At 41.0% G+C, this 6000-nt stretch overlaps 1 protein-coding gene across 2 annotated transcripts in view; it reads right to left on the bottom strand.

Annotated features, from left to right (window-relative positions):
* pip5k1bb (phosphatidylinositol-4-phosphate 5-kinase, type I, beta b) overlaps positions 1 to 5432 on the bottom strand; it is a 34709-nt gene extending 29277 nt beyond the window's left edge. Inside the window, exon 1 of one of the 2 annotated variants that reach the window (XM_071482746.1) lies at positions 5148 to 5432. The gene's annotated coding sequence lies outside the window, so the exon portion shown is untranslated. Of the gene's footprint in view, positions 1 to 4950; positions 4970 to 5147 lie in introns of those variants that run through there. The other variant, XM_071482747.1, reaches the window with a different exon arrangement.
* Positions 5433 to 6000: the final 568 nt, after the last annotated feature.

Genomic DNA, 6000 nt, shown 5'->3' on the forward strand with positions numbered 1-6000 from the left:
ACTAACTCTAATAATAACTCTGTCAAATACTCTTTACAAACATGAATTTAAGAAGTCAGTGCAGCAGAAAAACAACTTTGACTGTCGAATATGTGTCAGGTCACGTTGAGATTACATAAGGTGCCATGAAAGTGACAAAAGTTTATCTTTACTCAAAGGGGCCACAGGAGTAAAGCTGCCAAAACACTCAATTCCCATAAAGCAACCAAACAGTATCTTTTCTTTAAGTTGCATTAATGTCATATCGTTCAAATCATCATTTTGAGCAACTGAGCAGGAAACATCAGAGTAGGAAATATCTGGACTTTCTAACTCCAACAATACCTCTGACTTGGGGCAAAGAACAGCAACAGTGCCTGAAAAACCACAGTTACTGACATTTATAACGAAATAAAATCCAATATTACCTCTAATAAAATCAATTCAGCTATTTTAAAAGGAGCTATAAACTGTTCGAATCTGATTCACTTTTCAATGAGCTGCTACACATTTGCAACAACAAAAGAAGCATTAGAGCCTCCAAGCTGAGATTTTTTAGCAAATGGTCAAGAGCCATAGAAGACTGAATACAAGAGTTTTCAGTTAGTGCTCCCCATGACTAATATTATATGATATTCATGTGTCATATTGGTGGAGCTTTCTTTTAATTATTCATTTGACTTTTTTTCACTTTCACTGTGAACAAATCAGAAAACACAGATGTGATCATCGCCGTCAAAACATATTTTCAGGGAGGATTGTTGACACTGAGGTCTGCCAGTGAAGACTGAACTTCAATATAAGCTTATGAGAACACATAATAAACTTATCATCTGTTTTCACTTCATCTATGAACATGTTGTGCGTTTTTTTTTTTTAATCCTGTCACAAAGCAAATGCTTATTTTGCGGATATTTTTTTTTTTACATAAACATGAGATTACTTTAACCTACTACACAGCACTTGCACTCTGGATCATAGAAACAAATCATATAAACACAAGATAAAGGCTGTGACTTAAAGTTAAGGAGATAATTATCATGTGTTGTTTGTGTTGTTTTGCTGCGACCAATAACGTGGAAGACTCTAGCTTTCATTTATAACATATTTTATATCGACAAGGGTGAACATTGATCCCGGTACTGATAATAAAAGACAGTTCATTATCAAGTCCTGACTGAGTACTGGTGGCTATCAGTAGTACTGTGTGTGGTATGTGCTGACATGAGCGCAGCCTGGCTGACAAATGAGCACAATGGAAGAGATAACAGAGAGAGAGGGAGAGAGAGAGGGACCAGCCTGTGCCTAGGTAGAGGTGCAACACAGCTGAACAGAGGTGCGGAGGTTAAACTTCAGCAGGTCAACAGAGTATGTGGGTCAACCTGCCCACTGACCTGTCTGGGGCTTATGCTACGAAGAATCCTCTTATTTAGCAGTGCTCTGATTCATACTGCTGGCCATGGAAAAAAGTGCATCTGTATTCTGAGGATGTTTGGAATCCCTGATTCAATTAGTCAAATCAATTCCAATTTTGATAAGTTACAAAATATTTTGTGTATGCGGTAAAAACACAAAACATGCTAGTGAGTGCTTCACATATACAGATCCTTTGAGATGACTAAGATTAGCTTATCCCAGATTTATCAGTATCAGTATCAGTGTGTATGTCCACCAATAAGTAACAAGAAACTGAAATAACAAAGAAATAACCAAATACATCTATAACAGAGGTATTTTAGAAAAGTGTCCCCATGCCTCAATCAGTACATAACTTGAACACAATCCTTTAATCAAAAATATTCATATTGTGTGATCATGTTAACAAAATGAATGTTAACCAATATTTTAGACTCTCAAATGTAACCAGTATCTGCCTCAAAGATCTAGTGTAGTCAGATGGTAATAAAAAGTATCTTACTTTTTAATTTCATCAGTGTGAACTGACCACTTGCTGGTTTAACATTTTACAGGAAAAATGACAAATTTAGTAACTGATTAACCAAAACAGTACTCGATTAACCAATAAAAAAGTAACAATTGGCAGCAACCCCTAAAGGCCTGGCACTAACTCACTGTGGAAACAGCTTAGCAGCATAACACAGAAACACTCAATTAGAAACTGCTCAAATGTTTCGTAGGGCATCCAAAAATGGATGCCATGTTTTTGCTTTTATATACTCTTGTCTTAAAAACTAAACGGAGTCAGGAAAACATTGACATGGTGCTCCATAACCCGAGAGGGCGAGTTCTGGCATGAAAACAAAGTGCTGTGGTGCTTTCAGCTCGCTGCAGCTGGGATGTAGCACATTAGCACTTCGGCCCAGAATATAACTGTAGACGGGGGTGAGAGAGGCTCCTCTGAGAGAAGAATTAGAGTGGGTGTAGTAGGAAGAGAGGTCACACTAAACAGACACAAACATTGTGAGGTGCCAGATTTCATTATCACAACACAGTGAGTTTTTTTTTCCCTTTTTTATTTTATCAGATTATTATCTTAAATGTAGCTGGACCCAGTAGGGGGCCACACCCCTGCGTGCGGACACGAGGCACATGGGTCAGTCAGGCCATTATCAGGAATGAGACAAAGAGAGCGGAGAATTACTGTTCAGGGCACTGACTTATGTAACTGTCTTAATAAGCCTCATATGCCTGTTATTTTGGTCCTATCACTGCTGGGATCCCATGGTACAGTACGAGCACAGTACACAGAGTGCTCTTTGACCCAAAATCACAAGACAGCACTAAAAAACCTTACAGTTGTTAATTGTTGTGCTACCTCTTCAAAAGACGCTCATACAGCAAGAACAAGACACTCTAATGTTGGTTTAAGAACATGGCCTCTTGCTTTGAACCAGTGTTATTGATTATGGTTACAGTCACTGTCACAATGTGATCGCTGATTTGGGAAAGAATCTGATCCACCACAGTAAAAGCCCACGAAGGGAAAAGGGCTGAGGGTCACAAAATAAATATGATGTGTCTTGACAGGGTTTTGGCTCTGCAGTGCTGTGGCACTTCTGCTGCTACTCAGATGGAAAATATTACATAATGTGCAGATGCTGCTCACTCTGACAAGCAACATATCAGTACAAGGACGGTGTGCTGCACAGCATAAGAGCTCAGGTGTTATCCCCAAAGAGAGAGCGAGGGGATTTGCATGAGCCATTTTCCCTTTCAAACATCCTCTGCGGCAAAACTGACCAAGCTGACCCAAGCTGGACCAATGCCACTGCCTCCAAGTCAAATGAGGTAGAAACAGGAAGATCATAAAGGAAACCACAGGCTCATATCCCTGTGTAACACCTTTGCCCTTGTCCTAAGGTTGAAATTGAAGCCAGTCACATTTGCATGATTATTCATTTTCTCCCAACACAGGTGCACACACACACTTTGATCAAAATGAGTGACTGTGTCTGAGACTCTGATTTTTCAAGGAACACTCCCAAGATATTTTAACATCTGTTGCTTTATCAGCTGCTTTGCAGTGCAGAGACGTAGGACTATAGCATGACAAGGGTCACAGGTCAGATCAGTGACACCACCAGGATGCCCTGTGTCTGTGTCCCTGTTCTGAGCTTAAAGGGTTTAGAATTTAACTGCAGAAAAAGCAAATGAACCACATTGTTATATCGCGAAACTCTACTGCATTAATTAAAAGAACAGAGTCATTTCTAAAGGGAAACATTTCTCATTAAAGTTGTTCAAGATCATCAGATTAAGAAAAACGAAAATCATTATGTGCCACAACTTTTCATCCTTCATTATGACAAAGCAAAAAAAAAACCCATCAGACACAAAATTTTATAATTTTGTCTATTAAAATTCAGTATTTTGTCAATGATATAATGACGTGTAAACACAAGCTCAACAGTTGAACGGTCATTGAATGATAACCAGTGAGTCCAGATCATTCACTAAACATTGCTGTTGTTGAGCAACTTCCCTCCTCACTGGGCAGCTCTTAGTCTCCCAGGACAGCAAAAAAAAAAAAAAAACTTAACCAGCTATCTCTCTTTCTCCTTGCACTGATAAGCTATTTCACAGTCACAGCCCGGCGAGTCTGCTGGTGGTGGGACGGGTCAGGCTGGGGGAATCATGAAGAACTTGGCTGCCAAGTAGCAGGGGGAGAAATGTAGCACTTCACTGTAAAGAACAGTGTTAATGTGACAGATACTGAGCCAGTAAATGAGAGGCTGGTCCAGTGCGGCCTCTAATAATGTATCCTGATAATATAAAGAAAATCTGTCACCTCACCTACAGCACAGTGTGTCAGAGGGGATCCAGCAGCTGTGTGAGCAAGCAATATCTAGACATGAAGGGGGCTAAACAATAGTATTACTCTACACATACACACGGGGGGGGGGGGGGTTAAGGTCAGATTTCCATTATTGTCATGTGAGTGACTCGGCCCCTTAATGTGTTACACAACCTTCAACTTGCTTGCCTCATTTCCCATCAAACTGAACAGACTTCCAGTTTCACACTAAATGGGCAAGGCAGACTTGCAGTGACATAAAAAAAAAACAAAAAAAAAAACTTCCTCATTAATTAGTAAACAGCAGCATAAAGTAAATGTTGATACAGCAAACAACAAACAGTCCAGCAGCTACACAGTAGCACGAACTGGTTGTACAAGAGGCTTTTATCTGACTAACTATTACAGCAAGACTTTAATTAAGAGCATAAAGGTGAACTTCAAATAAACCACCCCCTTAACCACCACCACATTTAATCTCTCATTCACTTGAATTGTAATTAAAATTAAGCTTGGACAAGTACAAAACATAACCTTATGCCTACAACCTTCTGATCTATCCAATCATACAAAACCGATTCTGAGGTGGGGGGGGGGCTTGTTAGAGAAATCCAACCTCTCTGCTTAAGGTCAGGTGAGTTGGGTTTTATTTATTTATTTAATTATTTATTTATTTATTTTTGTCTTTCCCAGGGAATGACACCCCCGTTTCTCACCAGGAAACTGAACATCTGGATCACTGGCTTTCAGTTTAAGCGCACACCTGCAATTTTTCACCTGTCGCGACAACAGCCTTAGAAGTGACCACTTTGAACCACGAAGTGTCCCAGTGATCGGTAAACAACATACACCGTGCGTCTGTGTGCCAGCGCTGAGAATCGGAATAACGTTTCGCGTGATGCATCAAACTCACGGTAGTCTTTACCACCCAGCCGTCTTCCTTTGAGCAGCCGTGTAGAAACAGTATTTCCCTCAGAGTGGCCGCCGCAGTCCTGACAGAGAGGTCTCTCCCCAAGCCGATGATCCCTCACCGATAAATGAATGCGGTTAATAATAAAGGCTACGCAGTGTTTACTTCCACCACAGGCAGACTGTGGACCACCGAGGGCTCACTCCTCTCCAGCGAGCAGCAAGGACCCGTGTGTCTCTGTGTCCCTGCCCTGCCTCTTTACATACAACCGTGCCATTCAGTTCTCCACTGTGGACGCAGAAATGCAGGGCGACTCGTGCACGCCCTCTGCAGGAGCAATACGTACACCAGCTCAGTCTGATAGTTCATCCCTGTCCCCCTCAGCTGTGCAAGTTTCTTCTTTTTCATTTCCAGCTTTGTGACTTTGTTGCATGTGATGAGAATTTTGGCAACCCTGTCACTGAGTGCAGAAAAATACTCACATACAGTAGCTTGTGGAGGACACATGTGCAATAACAACAGGAAAAAAGGCAGCCTGTTTCAATTTGATATATTTATTTTCAAAAATGTCATCAAAAATGAAACAGGAAGAGGGAAACGAAGCTTCAGAAGTTCAGACTCCATTTTGAGAAGGAGGGCTGCCGTCATCCAACGCAGGACCACCAGGGGGATCGCTGAAGGGGTAAAAAGTCCCCTCAGAATGAGTATATTTACATCTACATTTGCACATTCTACGGGCCATGTGATGCATATTTAATGTTCACTAACCTCTCGCTATTGTTTCCAGAGCTTTGCTTCACTGTTAGGAGTTCAGCTGCACCAGGTTCACTGACACAAGTTCACATTAAACATGTTG

Source organism: Trachinotus anak, unplaced genomic scaffold (assembly GCF_046630095.1).
Source record: "Trachinotus anak isolate AG129_WGS33_773 ecotype Australia unplaced genomic scaffold, CSIRO_AGI_Tana_v1 ptg000008l, whole genome shotgun sequence".
Classification (NCBI taxonomy): Eukaryota; Metazoa; Chordata; class Actinopteri; order Carangiformes; family Carangidae; genus Trachinotus; species Trachinotus anak.